General features: G+C 44.9%; 1 protein-coding gene across 6 annotated transcripts in view; it reads right to left on the reverse strand.

Moving 5' to 3' along the window:
* Nucleotides 1-324: 324 nt before the first annotated feature.
* The window catches only part of TCF3 (transcription factor 3), a 137,623-nt gene continuing 121,050 nt past the window's right edge, over nt 325-16,897 (reverse strand). For all 6 annotated transcript variants that reach the window (XM_040322629.1, XM_040322631.1, XM_040322630.1 and 3 more), the window contains one exon: nt 325-5,992. The gene's annotated coding sequence lies outside the window, so the exon portion shown is untranslated. The remainder of the gene's footprint in view (nt 5,993-16,897) is intronic.

The raw sequence follows: 16,897 nt of genomic DNA on the forward strand, positions 1-16,897 counted from the left end.
TATTACTTTAATTCTCCAGCATCTACCATAAGGCTGAAATATCTACTATGCTGCACTGACCCTTGATATCAGCCACCTTTTTTTTTTTAAATGTGTAACGCACAGTGTAAAACTTATTTAGGGGTCTAGATAAAAAAAAAAAAGTGAAAGTGATAACAGGAAATATTACTCATGATAAACAAATATTTTACCTTAAATTCTCCAGAACTAGTCACCATGAACAATTTAACACTTTTTTTTGCAAGTAGCCTCCTGTATATTTTTTCATGTGAAAGATTACAAATTAACATTTTCCGTATTAGAAATGGAAGCAATTTCTACATGTCAGAAAAGTGTAAAACTTTATTACAAACTTTATTTTTATTTTTTTTACTCTTTCATCAGTATACAACATCTGAAAGACTCAAGAAGTTATATAGTTATAAAAGCTTACATGTATTGCTACAACACAGGTATATACAGGACAGTTCGCAAAAAAAAAAAGAAAGAAAATCTATTAAAAAGGTTGGGATTATGGTTTTCATTAATCTTATAAATTCCAAATATTCCAGCCAGCTGAGTTTGACACTTGTATAAAATTATATTTAGAAAAAAAAAAATGAAAAACCATTAAGAAATATTTGAGGCACTCCAACACAGGCCATGTTAGGCTCACATTTCTTGTTGTAGGATTTGAAATGCTCCTTTAATTTCTGGGTGTTTTTTTTTTTTTAAAGAGTCATACTTTTTCACATTTCTTGATTAACTGATATGGAATGGTGAGATATTAAAAAATTATCTGAAGTCTTTAATGTGATTTCCTTCATAAGAAAATCCCATTGTTCCATCTATACTGGGACTGCAACATCCCTTTCCTAAAACCAATGACTACCTGGGTAGGGACAACATAACTGGAAGTTACCAGCAACGGAGCTGTTTTATAGCAGCTTTTACAGCAGGGAGGAAAGGTTTAGTGATCCTGATGAAATCCCTGCTCCATATCTTTTGCCAGTCATGTACCCCAAAAGCCTAGGCAGTTGATCATGTTATCAGCTTAAAGGAAATCTCACATGAAAGTTTCTGTCACACTGATCCTCTAGCTCAACTGGTATTGATGAGGTTTGTAGATTAGGACAGCAATGCTGGCCCTCACATTTTCATGGTTAATTTACTTTACAGCATATCCTTTATGAGAGAAATATTGGGGGTGGGGGTCAGTCATTGTTGGTCTTGTTTTAAAAATGCTCTTTGGCTAGATGTATCTGCATTCAGAACTTTTTTAAAGTCACAGACCTGAAATATGTATGCTGTGAACGAATTTCAGAAAAGTATCAGAACTCCTCATCACTACATACTTGTTCTAGACCAGCATTAAAGCCGATGCTTCAGCATGGGAGACAAGCAACTAACAATCCCAATGGGTGAGGTCAGAAGTAGCATGCATAATTCTCTAACAGGTGCACTTTAAAGCAGAAAGTCAGTGTTCAGAATAGCTGTAGATCACATTAAGAGGTCTAGGCTTTTGGGTCAGACAACCAGCACGAAGTGGCAGCTTTGTCTAGGATTTCTGGTTAATGAATTCTGTTACTCTTTAGGCACACCCACAAGAACGTTAACAAAGCTTTAGGATTACAGTTAAAGCACAACTTCAGGAATTATCTGTATTTTATAATACATTTACATTGGTCCAGCTTGACACAATGTAAGCATTCATACATTTCATAAGTGATGGGCAGCTAGAAAATCTGGAAATCACTGCACTACTGCAACAGCTGAATTCTTCAGAATCTTCTTCTATTCAAGGGGCTGCCCCATTGCACACTGACCCATAAAGGGTCACTTGATCAGCACCACCGCCATTCATAGTGCAACGTATTTTCTTCCAATTAATGCAAGGTGCTCTGACTGAACAAGGAGGAGATGGTTAAGCCACCACCCCTTCTCTCCATCTTGTACAATCAGAGAATGCCTTGTGTTCATTAACCTCCTTCCTGCCTCCCAGCCCTTTAAAAAGGAGAAGTACAGTCAAAGCTCATTTGGCTGTACTTCTATGAATCACAGGAGTGCAGACAGAAGCCCACTGTCGACCGATGTGCCTGGACCGGCATCCAGCTCAGCCCGAGTCGAGCAGAGAGCAGTAACTGAGTCGCCAGCTCTCTGCTCAGGGAGCTCTGAGAACCGAGCGATCGGTGGTGTTTGAGCACTCTGTTCTCCATGTTAAAGCTGGTGGGGACAGATCCTGCAGGGGACTGGTATTGTAAGGCAAGTAGGATAAAAAAATAATAATAATAATCCCATATTTCTTTTAAAGGGTTATAAAAGCCGACAGAAAGAGGCAGGCATTCGGGCCATGTGACTGATGCGATTGGCTGTCACAGTGGTCACATGATCACAAAGCTCCCAAGCGCTAGTATGCATCGGGAGCTTTACGGTACATGCTGGGTGTGCGCTTTCGGACAATATTAGTGAGCACTCTGCATTAGGGCCCACCCACCGAGCGACTGCATGTGTGCGGTCTGCGCCTAGGGGGTTAAAAAATAGATTTCAAAATGTTCTTTAAATGGCAGCATTACTGTGATCAGTATGCAGTGGGGCAGCCACTCTCGCATGACCTGGAAGATTGTGGCGGTCACTGTAGCAGCATAAGTATGCAATACCAATAATTCCTGTAATTTAGCTTTAAACTTTAGCCTACTCCAAAGCGTGTTCTGTTTAAATATTCAGCAATGCTGCTCAAATGTCTCTATACCCCCATGTGTAAATTAATTTACAGTAAACAAACACATTTCTGTCTAAATATATATATTTATATATATTTATAAACACTTATGAATAGTTGAGGGCCACTGCACACAAAAACACGGTGCAGGAAACCCGCGTTTCATCCACGTTTCCTACACCACGTTCAAAATTCACTGCACTTGCGATCTGCAGCAGGTGTCAGTGCCAATACCTTAAACGCAGTATGTTTGCTTGCCCAAGATTGCATGGTACGGTAGTACCATACAATTCGGTTGCTGTGCGTTTTGTAAAGTAGTGCACCCACTACTTTTGGTGCAATCTGGCGCAATTTCAGCCCATTCAAGTGAATAGGCCGAAATCACTCTGCACCCGGATCGCATATGAATTGCACAGAAGCTCACAAATATGTTCCTGTGCGATTTATGGTGTGAACTGGCCCTCAAAGCAGTTTTCCAGAGATCAAACATATTCCAAAATGCCATATGCACTCCTTCCTCCAAAATGTATCTACAAAATATAAAGGGATTTCAATGCAGTGCTACATTTTCTACAATTCTGGGTAAGAGAACACCAAGAAAGATTCCTAAAACGAAAACAACCTTCAGGTTGCATATAATATTCTCTTTATAAAGCAGCCACATCATGCAACCTAATGATCTCTAGTATGGCTTTCATTTAAATGGCATACAATGTGGTTTACAGTGAAACTACCCCAGATGCAAAGTGAGCATGAATAATTCTGGGCCCATGAGGCTGGATGGAATTTGGGCAACCAACCTATCCTTCACCTATGGGTAGTTAAGAAGGGGCCTCTTCAAAAGTATGTTTATGCTTGAGGAGGCTACCAATCAAACCAAGGGTTTTTAGAAGCCACCTTGCAGCTTAGAAAACTGTGGAGGCTGCCGATATATGCAAACTTCAACAACATTACAGTGGCATGTTGCACAAACTGGGATGTTTATCAGATAAAACTATATCAAGTTACAAACAATGTAGTGGTCTACAATAAGCAGAATAACAGATCATAGGAAAAGTCTGTAAAAAAGCCAACTCATGAAATGATCTTACAAACTTACATTTTCACAACCCTTTTTCTTCAGTTTGTAACAATGCACTTGCAAAAAAAAGAAAAACAGAATGAAAAAGGAACATCAGAGTTATTTCAAATGAGCCACAAACTATTAGCAGGTTCTGCACACAGAGGAAAAATACTTTCCTGAATATTGCACAGCTAAAATTTCTGGTCACCAACGTTTACCAGTGAACCTATAACATCATGTGTAATTTTACCTGTAAAAGTACAGTCTAAGAACAGACCTCACAAGGTTAAGGAAATAACAGCAATTAGCCAGGAAAGCTTTTACTTTGCACGCCCCCCCATTGAATTTCACTCATTACTGCAAACCGACTTTCCCTCATCTCATGGCTAAACTCTGTCAAATGCCAACATCCTCAATGCTAGGCCTAAATAGCTCCAATTTCAGCCAATTCCTGCTCATTTGGCTGAAATTCAAGCCATAGGTGAACCTGTCAGCACCACCTGGTTTGATAAAGGTCAGGTTAAAAAACTGACTGAGCATGGTGGAAAATCATCAGCTGAACAGTGACTATCCTATCAGATGCAGTCATTGAGTATTCAGGCAGCCATGGGGGTGCTGGACTATCTGAATACAATAGTTGGCACGGGAGATTCCTACATTCATGCTGTTAAACATAAATGGGCAAATCCTTTGATTTCTATGGTTCAGCCAGGTGGGAAAAATCTACATGTGTATAGCTAGCCTTACACAACGCCAAGGCAATTGTATTAGACAGCAGAATGGCAAATAGTGCTATATAACAGTCATCTTATTGTGGCTGCTATTGGGCAGGGATTAGGTCATTAAATGTTTAAACTGAAGTAAAGGTTAATGTACATGAAGGGGCGTGCAGGCTCTTTGTGTTGTATGGAAAATTGGGTGGGAGAGGGGTGAATGAGTGTCACTAGTCCCTCTATGAATTAAGACAAGAAATGCAACATATGGATGTGGAAAACACTGGAATTTTGCAAGCACCAAAAATCTCTATGAAGACAGAAATTCCACCTTCATAAACCATAACTACTAAACAACTTTGCAATATGTATTCATTATCCCCTCCATTATTCTTCTACAGGGTCTGGGAAGTTCAAACCATACCATCTCAAGAATGTTAAAAAAAAAAAAATTATAAAGTGGGGATATATAGACTTTATGGGTTGAGTTACTAAAGGCAAAATCGACTTAACTTTGCAAGTAAGGTTGCATTCATTTTCCTCTGAACGTATTGAAGCTTCCCTTACTAAAGAATATTCAATTAGATGCAAGGGGGAAAAATAAATAAAAATATAACTATGAACATGCTCTGGCAGAAGGAGTCCAATGGCATCAAGCACTATGTAAACATTGTCAGTAGACCACAATGCATATTCCAAAAGCTTTTACAGACCTCACAAATTAGGTAATAAATGCCATTGACCAAATTCAGTAAATTGATAACTTCCGGCTGATCGAAACACTGAAGAATCAAAGGAACAGAAGATTAGAAATATATGTACAACGTCAAAGACATTACTAAAGGGTTCTTGAAAAGCCAAATTGAGTCCCAAACTTAGGCTGGGCAGCAATTACATTACAGGGAAGTTACAGACAAGGATAAATGCAAGAGGGTTGTGGTTCTTTTTGTAGAAACATTTTGTTCTCAATTTTATTAAAAAAGAGAAAAAAAAAAAAAACTAAAAAAAATACTTTGTTCTAAGTTGGAAAAAAAAAAAAAAAAAAGTCTTCATGAACATGAATGCACTACTTTTTCTTTATGTATACATTTCAGTTTCCCACACACAGCAGGATAAGAAGTCACTTTTTTTTTAGTATAGGCACATGAAAAAGAAACATTTCACCCCCCAGAGCTGAACGATTAGTCAGCTTCCGGGTGACATTCTACAATTTCCACCAATATTAAATAAGTTCATGTGTTTCTTTTTGTTAAGGCAAGTTGCTCTTGACTTCTCTTCTTGTTCCTTAAGCAGCAATCCAAAGATGAGATGTCAATCTGATTAATTTTTCTTTATATTTTCTTTTGTCCTGCACTGGAAATGTTGTATGTCCGCTTCTCAGAAAATTGTAATCAAGGCCACAAAAACATCCATGTTTTTAAAATTTGTCCAAACAATAAAAATGTAAAACACATCTTGAATTTATAATTATATATAAAAAAGAGAAAAACTGATCAATTTCCACAAAGTACAATGAACCTGTTGAGGAAAAAAAAAAAGATTGAACAGTTACTCTGAAAAATGTATATAGCACAAAATGTATACAACATTGCAGCTATAATAATAATAAAAAAATACTTACATATCAATAACCTTGTAACAGGACTTCAAAGCCAAAGTCCAACCAAATCATTTTATTTAATATTAAACAAAGTGGGGAGATGTCAGCCTCTGGGTGAGCTGGTGGTGAGGAGGTCGGGAAAAAATTTAATTCACCACCCCCTTTCTTTCCCGAATGAAAACCGTAAGCGATCTGTACCAATTACTCATTGTGTCCATACATCACTGAAGCGTAGTAAACTGTTTACTATGCTTCAGTTTGTGAATGAACAGTAATCTTTAGAGCGCTTCTCATTCATTCAACAGTCAAGTGAAGCCTCAGCTACAGAGAAAGGGACTACTGAATCTATGTCCTCGGTCTGTTTGTCTCAAATGTGAGTCTGCTTAGACCCGATATTTCACCAAATGCCCCCCAACAGGGCAGTTAAATGTAAAAAGCAAAATAAGTAAATAAGAAATGCCGTCAGCATTTAGATTGCGTTTCAGAAAGCATTTGACAGGCAGTGAGGAGGCACATTGCCGCCTCACAGGCTTCTTTAACCTTGTACTAATGCACTGCAACCATGTGCTTTGCATGCAGTTGCAAGGTGAATGCAGAGCAGCGCCATTCACTTGAATAGGTCCTGTTCAATGGGGGTAGCAAAAATTACATTTGATATTTTCAGAGAGGTGGACCCTGTCTGGTAGGCTGCACGGGGGCCATGTGATTTTTAACAGCAGCGTGACGGCAGGGGTATATTTTGCGTTTTCTAACCAAGCTGTACTACTTCTGCAAAGGAGTTCGAAGATCTGGCTGGGCTGTCCTGAAAGGATGCCTGAATCACAAAATGTGTTGGAGATTTAGGAACATTTTAGTGGCAACAGTCTACACATACATGTAGTTTTTCTGTGCATTTAGCGGCTTGCATTGAGCATTGGACACTATCAAATATGGACAAGCCTTGATTAAATTATCACCAAGCGCACCCTTGTAAAATAACCAACTACGTTTAAAAAGGAGAGCAGAGGGACTGCTCCCCTTGCACTTGGGATTCTACATGTTGCAATGCTTAAGAGAGACATCTTAACAGAGAACACCAGGTAAAAAAAAAACAAAAAAAACTTGGGTACTCCTAAAAACAGGCTGCTGGATAGGCTCAAATAGCTGGATCACTGTAGGAAGCAACAAGGACTAACTGAAGTGGAACCGCATGTTTCTTGCGAATAGGAGCATCCGTGGGAAGACGCTACCTCATGCTGAAAAGTGTGAAAAGGAGCATGCATGCAATACTCCAGCTAGTCATATGGCAATTAATTGCTTGACGTCCTTTTTCCCCACAAATAAAGCTTTCTTTTGGTGATATTTGATCACCTCTGCGGTTTTAATTTGTTTGCGCTATAAAAAAAAAAAAAAAAAAAAAGCCAATTTTGAAAAAAGCTATATTTTTTACTTTTTTGCTCAAATATCCCCCCAAAAATTTATAAAAAAAAAAAGAATTTTGCAGTTTAGGCCGATATGTATTCTACATATTTTTGGTAAAAAAAAAATGCAATAAAGCATATGTTGATTGGTTTGTGCAAAAGTTAGTGTCTACAAAATAGGGATAGATTTATGGCGGTGATCTGCGATTTTTATTGTGACTGCGACATTGCGGCAGACACAGTGGACACTTGACACCATTTTGGAACCAGTGACATTTATACAGCAATCAGTGCTATAAAAAAAAAAAACAAAAAAAAAAAAAACACACACACCGAATGCTGTGTAAATGACACTGGCAGGGAAGGGGTTAAACACTAGGGGGCGATCAAGGGGTTAACTGTTATAACTAAGGGGGAGATGGGCTCACTACAACATGACAGATCACCTGCTCCCGATCACTGGGAGCAGTAGATCCCTGTCATGTTGCTAGGCAGAACAGGGAAATGCTGTGTTTACATAGGAATCTGCCTGTTCTGACGCTCAGTGATCTTGATGGCGGGCCCCCGGCAGACCGAGTCTACAGGACCCACGGGCACGCTCACAACAGAGTACGCGTGCCCACTAACCTGCGATTTAAAGGGGACGTACAGGTACGCCCATTTGCCCAGCCATGCCGATGTACATCGTCGTGCGCTGGTCGACAAGGGGTTAAATAACTACTGCCCATCAACCAGTGTACACCATATTGTGCTACATATAAAATTCTGATGCATGCACTTTATGTAATGCACACCTACAATAATTCTGACCATGGTGTTTGCCCCTACACTTTCTGGGTTTAAAAAAGCCCATCTTTAAAGGTAGGCTTTGACAAAGTGTTTATATTCTGTATGCCAGAAACCACATGCAATGACAATTTAACCCCCTTGGCGGTATTCCAGAGTCTGGCTCGGGGTGGAATTTCAGAACCAAAAGCAGTAACCCCGAGCCAGACTCGGGATCGCCTTGCAGCATCCACAGGCAGGGAGTTACTTACCTTGTCCCTGGATCCTGCGATGCCTCCCCGCTGTGTGATTGAGCGGTGTCCTCGCTCGATTCACACAGTGCCTGTGTGCCGCCAAAATCTGTTCCCTGCGACGTTACGACGCACGGGGGCGGAGATCGGCGCCAAATTCAAAAAAGTAAATAACAAAAAGAGCATCTCCCCCTGGGTGGGACTTTAAAGGCCACACAAAGTTTCAATGTATAAAAGCGATCTTTAAAATTAATTGGTACAAAAACTGGCACTTATTAATGCACACAGCACGCACCCATGGTGCATGTAAAAGCGACAAATACAAAAAAACCCAGTAATGATAAAACAATATATATGCCACAAACAGATGGCAAAATAGACAAAAAAGCACTCTCCTACTGGATGAAGTGTGTATGCCCGACGCGTTTCTGGTTGTCGACCGTCATCAGGGGCCACGGAGGAAGAGTAGTGAAAATCGTAATTCAAACCATGTAATCAACTGGATGTAGACCCCCCTTTCTTTGATTGATTAGAGTTGTGTGAGGAAGGAGTTACGTCCGAGCGTCCCTCATGGCCAGGGAAGTGGAGAGTAGAGTAAAAGGGGCCCAGGACCCAGGACCATACCGCCAGGGAGGTTAATTTATTTTATCCTTGGTAGCAGGACTATGGCATAACTCCCAAAATGTCCTGGTAGTTAAACCAAGTTCAACTTCCTCCCACAAACTGACGCTGGAACGTTCATGTCAACACCAGTTTTAGAACACCAAGCATGATGCTCATACAGGCCAGTGGGGAAATCTTTTATCGCATCCTATTTATGGCAATGTAATGAAATGATCACACAACAGAGCTGCAAGGGAAGCTAGAAATCTGAGTCTCTGTGCTGGTCCGAAGTCTAATGAGGTTGTGGAGGATACGATATTTGCTATACAACATCAGGGACATAATTTACTGCCAATGAATTGTGCTCAATCCATGGGTTAAAGTGGAACTTCACTCTCCCAATCAATATTTTTTTTACTCCTCATGCTGCTAGCATTAGTAAATAGATAGGAAAATATATCCTATTTACTTGTTTTAAACTATTTATTCATTCACTAATTCTTTTTTGCCTAGGCAAACAATGTCATATCCTAGGAGTCTTTTCTCAGCTAGAGCCAAGGGCAGATGGATTTTAGGGAGTACATGCCACATGAATCATTTGCCCTTTTTCAAGATGGCCATGGCCAGAAATGCTAGAGGGTTGTTATTCAAAGTGATTTCTCAACAAAATAAAGCATGGGAGACACAGATGGATGGGGGAGTTTGCTTTAAATATTAAACATGAATTAAATAGTGGTTTTGGTTTGTGGTTCTCAGATGCAGTAAAGATCGGCTTTAACAAAAGCCGCTGCAAGGGTGCAAATAATGCCGCTTACCCACCCCTTCGATTCATAGAACCCATAGGAGTTGATTTACTAAAGGCAAATAGAATGTACACTACTGCAATTGTGGTAGTTCTGAGGGGGAAGCTCTGAAATTACGACAAACTCTGCCGATTTCTAAAATCCCTTGCAAGTTCTTTTAAGCTCTAGAGCCGGGGGGGGGGGGGGGGATCTTCAAACTATGGCCCTCCAGTTGTTCAGGAACTACAATTCCCATCATGCCTAGTCATGTCTGTGAATTTTAGAGTTTTACAATGCCTCATGGGACGTATAGTTTTGCAACAGCTGGAGGGCCGTAGTTTGAGGATCCCTGCTCTAGAGCAACTGCACTTGCAGCGCACAGACGATTTGCATTTAGTAAATCAACCCCATGGTATTAGTTCCAAAAATGTTCTTTAATTGGAGAAAGCAGATCTGGTCATTCAGCTGCCTGTTCTCCATCAACATATTTAAAATCTGGAAAATAGTGCACATTCTATAAATGGAGAAGATGGGTGGAAGGGGCGCAACTTTTACATTCAGGGTGGCCGATATTAACCATAGCAGCGCTCCAAAAAATCATCACAGAACCCTGTGGCAGTGGGGAGAAAATGTCTATACTACATGTTAGCCAGCCAGACATTGGGACACATTTAGAGGTAAATGTAATATATGGAGAGCCTGGGATCACCAACCAGCCATTTGTAAACGTCTATATTGTACTCTCAAAACACAACAGCTTTTTTCAGCAAACACAAAACTGTCCATAATTCTGGTACATAAGCTTTCTTTTCAGGGTGTATCCGTATGCAAGTGGCAGCATACGTGTTTGAGAGGAGCTCCGGGAATCCTAAATCCAATCCTTTGTCATCCATCAATCTAAACACCCAAAAGGGCTTGCTAACCTGCCTGCCTGTTTCTCTGTCCCCTGCTGCATCCTGAGCCAATATTGAGCGGAGGTTCTGCCCGTGGTCATCTAGGGCAGTGTTTCCCAACTCCAGTCCTCAAGGCACACCAACAGGTCATGTTTTCAGGCTTTCCATTATTTTGCACAGGTGATTTGATCAGTTTTACTGCCTTAGTAATTACCACAGCTGTTTCATCTGAGGGAAATCCTGAAAACATGACCTGTTGGTGTGCCTTGAGGACTGGAGTTGGGAAACACTGATCTAGGGCACCATAGCCATTACACACCTGGGGCCACCATCTTGCTGGAGCAAGCCCTGGCTGCGAGGTAAGGGACTCCCATCCACCATCCTGCCTGGCATGGTCCGGTAGTAGGGCCGGCTCATGGCGGGTAAGGCAAAGTGAAGCCTGCCGTTCACGGGCCACTGCCCTGTGGGTGTGGGCCGCGGTTGGCCTGGCCCAGGCTCATACCTTGCTGTTCCCCCCCGGCCTTATCATCCATCCACCTCCCTGCCATATTCTGGTGTGCTGTCCAACAAAGACTGCTTGTATGGGCTGGCTATGGAGTCCTAGGGCCTAGAGTGTTTAGCCATCCTTCTGCCTCTGTCCCACTGCTTTGGGCCTTCCCCAATTTCGTACTCCCAGCCTACCATCCTCACTGAATTGCCTCTGTCTGGGTGTTTGTTGAGAGGTGGAGGGCTGCTGGCGACTACAGACTGTCTATCCAGACTGATCTCCCGGGGGTCAATACCTGCTGCCATCTTGGGTTACCCCCAGCTGCCTCCTGGACGCGGTTCTGGGCATAAATGCCTTTCCTCTGTAGGGATCCCCTCTGGAGACTTACCAAATGTCCTCCATCTTAAAAAAGGGGAAGAGGAATTCCAAAGCCACTAGGAGCAACTCATCACCCTGGCTTCCGCCGCCCCCTTCACCGCAGTCAGATCCCATACTGGTCGGACGACTCCGGGCCTTGCTGGCTGAATTGGAGATGGGTCCTGAGGAGGGAGTCAGCCCCACTACCTCCAGACAGTATGGCCAATTATGTCCCTGATGTTGTATAGCAAATATTGTATCCTCCACGACCTCATTAGACCTCGGACCAGCACAGAGACTCAGATTTCTAGCTTTCCTTTGCAGCTCTGTGTTGTGTGATCATTTCATTACATTGCCATAAATAGGATGCGATAAGATAAGGAAATACCTCGACAAAATAAGGGGGAAAATGACCAAAACCGAGTCCAGAGTATCAGCCACCGAAGATCTTACAGCCACCTCCATTGCTAATCTGCAGCACACAGTACAGTCCCTTGTCCCAAAGTCAGACGATGCTAAAAACCAACTCAGGCGCAACAATATCAGAGTCCTGGGGCTGCCTGAAAAAGAGGAAGGGGGATCACTTGGCTGAAATTTGCAGAGGAGTTCTTTAAAAAAAAATCCTGGGCCTTACGGATGCCCCTCCTACCCAAGTGGTTGAAAGGACCCATTGGGTGGCCATGCCATCCCACGGACCCTTCCTGTTTTGATAGTTAAGGAATTGGACCAGAAAAGTCCTGGGGACAGGATTCTCTCTGAAGCCACAATATCCCACATTCTTCTTTTCTCTGACTTTTCGGCCGACTTGCAGTGGAAGAGAAAAACCCTTCAATGATGTTCGGAGATAACATAAAATACAGCATGCTTTACCCCAGCCGCCGTTGGGTCCAGCATGATGGAGCAATCTGGTTATTTGACTACCCAGCGGATGCCGACGACTGGCTTATCACCTTGCACTAAAGGACTCTTCCCACAAAGTTACCTGATGCATGGATCTCCCCACATCCTTGCCTGATGTATCCCACTATTCCCTGTACACACCAGAGCCGCCTCAAAAAAAAAATTAAAAAAAATAATGTACCGCGACACTAGATTCCAACTTGACCCCCACAGTTTGTTTGTTTTCTAAGAAGTGGAAGACCTGGTGCTCTCCATTTACCTAAAGAGATTATAGCCCAGTCCCTCTTACCATGATGGGATACAGGTCCACCCCACCTCGCCTACTGTTATAGGTTGCACACGAGATGGCAATCCCCCTGGAACTCTGAGCCTCAAGTAGGCATTTACTACTACCAAGTTTCGGGATTATGTCAGGTAGTAGGGAGTTGCATACATCTTTAACCACTTAAGACCCGGATCAAAATGCAGCTAAAAAAGGACCTTGCCCCTTTTTGCGATTCGGCACTGCGTCGCTTTAACCGACAATTGCGCGGTCGTGCGACGTGGCTCCCAAACAAAATTGGCGTCCTTTTTTCCCCACAAATAGAGCTTTCTTTTGGTGGTATTTGATCACCTCTGCGGTTTTTATTTTTTGCGCTATAAACAAAAATATAGCGACAATTTTGAAAAAAAAACAATATTTACTTTTTGCTATAATAAAATATCCCCCAAAAATATATAAAAAAAAGAAGGATTTTTGTACTCACCGTAAAATCCATTTCTCTGAGTTCATAGACGGACACCGCCTTCATTGACCTTAGGGTTGAGATTTAGGCAGAATTCTACAGCACTAAAAAGGTGTTAAAAACGTTCCTTCATGCCGCTCCTCCCAGGGGGCGTGGGGCGTGGCATAACCCACACCCTGCTCTAGCAGCTTCAGTTCGTAACAAGCAGTACAAACCAAGGAGGGGTGGGTGCTGTGTCCGTCTATGAACTCAGAGAAATGGATTTTACGGTGAGTACAAAAATCCTTTTTTCTCTTTCGTTCATAGACGGACACAGCCTTCATTGACCTTAGGGACGTCCCCAAGCAGTGTCAAAGAAATTCGAGGGGTGGGAAAACAACACAGCAAAAACAGGTTACACCCCAAACAAAACCGGAGTTACTCAACGGAGGAACTCCAACCTTAAACTGCCGCCTGTAACACCCTGCGGCCGAAGGAGGCATCAGAAGATGCACTCACATCCACCTTATAAAACTTTGAAAAAGTGTGGACCGACGACCAGGTCGCAGCCTTACACACCTGTAACACAGAGGCTTGATGTCGGAAAGCCCAGGAGGCCCCGATCGCCCTGGTCGAATGCGCCGTGACCCGAAAGGGAGGCGCCCGCCCCTTCAGGGCATAGGCCTGAAGCACAACCTGTCGGTTCCACCTTGAAATGGTGGCCGACGAGACTGCCAGGCCCTTACTGGGACCGGACACAGACACGAACAGCGAGTCCGACTTCAGGAACGGAGCTGTCGCCGACAAGTAAACTCGAAGGGCCCGAACCACATCCAGAGAATGTAAAGTGGCCTCCTTCTGTTTTTTCGGCTGAGATCATAAGGATGGAAGAACAATGTCCTCGTTAATGTGAAAGGCCGAAACGACCTTCGAAAGAAAAGAGGGTTTGCGGGCGCAGCATCGCCTTATCCTGATGGATGACCAAGTAGGGGGCCTTGCAAGACAAGGCCGCCAGTTCAGACACCCGTCTGATAGAGGTAATAGCTACCAGAAAGACCACCTACTGCGACAAAGTCAGCAAAGGGATCTCCCGAATGTCCTCAAAGGGGGCACGCTGAAGCGCCGAGAGGACCAAATTCAAGTCCCAAGAAGGCAGCGGAAGGCGCACCGGGGGGTCGCATGCCGGACCCCCTGCACAAACGTGCGAACCAAAGAGTGCGCTGCCAAGGGACGCTGAAAATAAACAGCCAGAGCAGAAATCTGGCTCTTGATCGTGCTCAAGGCAAGAGCCTGGTCCACTCCCCGCTGTAGGAACAGCAGGATCCGGGACACCACGTAAGAACGGGGGTGCCACTTCATCTCCTCACACATGGATAGATATATGCTTTACATGTACGATGGTGTACGATGGTAAATTTTCCGAGAAATGGACTTCCGTGCACGCAGCATGGTAGAGATTACCGGGCCCGACAGGCCCTGGTCCTTCAGTACCTGGCTCTCAACAGCCAGGCCGTTAAAGCCAGTGACCATAAAACAGGATGGAAGATCGGACCCTGAGACAGGAGATCTTCCCTCAGAGGCAAACGCCAGGGAGCGTCTGCCACCTGACATACCAGGTCCGCGTACCAAGAGCGACGTGGCCAGTCTGGGGCGATCAGGATTGTTGGAATCCCTTCGGCATCCACCCTGCGCAGCAGGCGAGGGAGGAGCCTTAGAGGAGGGAAGGCGTAAATCAGGTGATAGCGACCCCAGGGAGCCACCAACGCGTCTGACGCGTCCGCCCACGGGTCTTTTGACCTGGCCACGAACCGTGGCACCTTCCAATTGAGACGGGACGTCAGAAGGTCCACGTCTGGAGTGCCCCATTTTTGGCACAGGCTCTGAAACACCTCCGGGTGGAGAGACCACTCACCTTGATCCAGAGTCGTGCGACTTAGGAAGTCGGCTTGCCAATTCTGAACCCCCGGAATGTATACGGCCGACAGAGCCGGAACGGACCTTTCGGCCCACCAAAGTATGTAAGCGACCTCCGTCGCTGCAGCCGAGCTCCTTGTGCCGCCCTGATTGACGTGCGCCACGGCCGTGGCGTTGCCGGACTGGATCCTGACAGGACGGCCCTGCAGTTCCAGGGACCACCTGGCAAGGCACAGCTTGATTGCTTGGAGCTCCAGGATATTGATCGGCAGGCGGGACTCCTCCCGAGTCCAGCGCCCCTGGGCTGACTGGGTGCCCCAGTCGCCCCCCCAGCCGAAGAGACTGGCATCCGTCGTGACCACTGTCTAGCGGCACGGAAGAAAAGACTTCCCGGACCGAAGCACCGGAGACGTCAGCCACCACGCCAGGGAAGACTTGGCCAGATGGCTCAACCGAATCTGGCGATCCAGAGAAGATGGGACCCTGTTCCAACGTGACAGAATCTCCTTCTGTAGTACCCTGGTGTGGAATTGGGCATACGGAACCGCCTCGAAGGAGGCCACCATCAGACCCAGAACCCTCATGCAGAAGCGAAGAGATGACCACTTCTGGGTCGACAACTGTCTCACTGCAGATTGCAGGGTCTCCAGTTTTTCCGAAGGGAGGAACACTCTTGCCTCCCCCGAATCCAAAACCAGACCCAGGTGTTCTAGTCTCTGGGATGGAACCAACACTGACTTTCTGAGATTCAGAATCCAGCCGAACTCTTGGAGAGCCCGACACGTGATGGACACGTCCTCCTCGAACTCTGAGCCTGAAGAAGCTCTCAGGAAAAGGTCGTCCAGGTATCCCACGATAGCGATCCCTCGCTGTCTTAGCAAGGCCAGGATCGGGGCGAGCACCTTGGTGAAAACCCGTGGCGCCGAAGCCAGACCGAACGGGAGGGCCACAAATTGATAGTGGTCCTCCCCGATCGCAAAACGCAGATACCTTTGGTGTCTTGTGCAAATGGGAACATGCAGGTATGCGTCCATGATGTCCAAGGACGCCATGAAGTCCCCCTGGTGGAGGGCCGCTATGATCGATCGGACCGACTCCATCCTGAACCTTTGCACTTTGACAAAGGAGTTGAGGGCCTTTAGGTCCAGGATAGGGCGAACCCCTCCCTTCTTGGGGACCACGAACAGATTGGAGTAGAACCCCAGAAACCGTTCCTGCGAGGGAACCGGCACAACCACCCCCCTGTCCAGAAAATCCTGGACAGCCCCGGACAGGGCTAGCCGACGATTCGGAGGAAGCTGGAGGGAAAAAAATCTGTTTGGGGGACAAGAAAGAAACTATCTTGTACCCCGAGGCAACCACCTCGCAAACCCAACGGTCGGATAGAAGAGAATGCCACCGATCCGCAAATTCGTGACGTCGTCCCCCCACCCGAGACCCGGGCGGGGGCAGACCTTCATGCGGAAGCAGGTTTGTCTGCAGGCTTGTTGGGTTTGTTGAACCAGGGGCGCTTACGCCCGGCAGCAGGGGCTTTAGCACCTTGCGGACCTTTTCCCGCCGCGCTGGGCGCACGAAAAAAACGCTTAGGGGGAGTAAAAGTAGGACCTTGCTTGCGGCGAGGTTCCTTACCCTTCCCAGACTGTGGGAGCAACGTGCTCTTACCACCCGTGGCATCCTTAATAATGTCATCCAGGGACGCCCCAAAAAGCCGTTCGCCCTTAAAGCGGTCCTCCACCCTAAAGTGGAGTCCCGCTGATCGGAACCCTC

This window comes from Rana temporaria, chromosome 1 (genome assembly GCF_905171775.1).
Source record: "Rana temporaria chromosome 1, aRanTem1.1, whole genome shotgun sequence".
Taxonomy (NCBI): domain Eukaryota; kingdom Metazoa; phylum Chordata; class Amphibia; order Anura; family Ranidae; genus Rana; species Rana temporaria.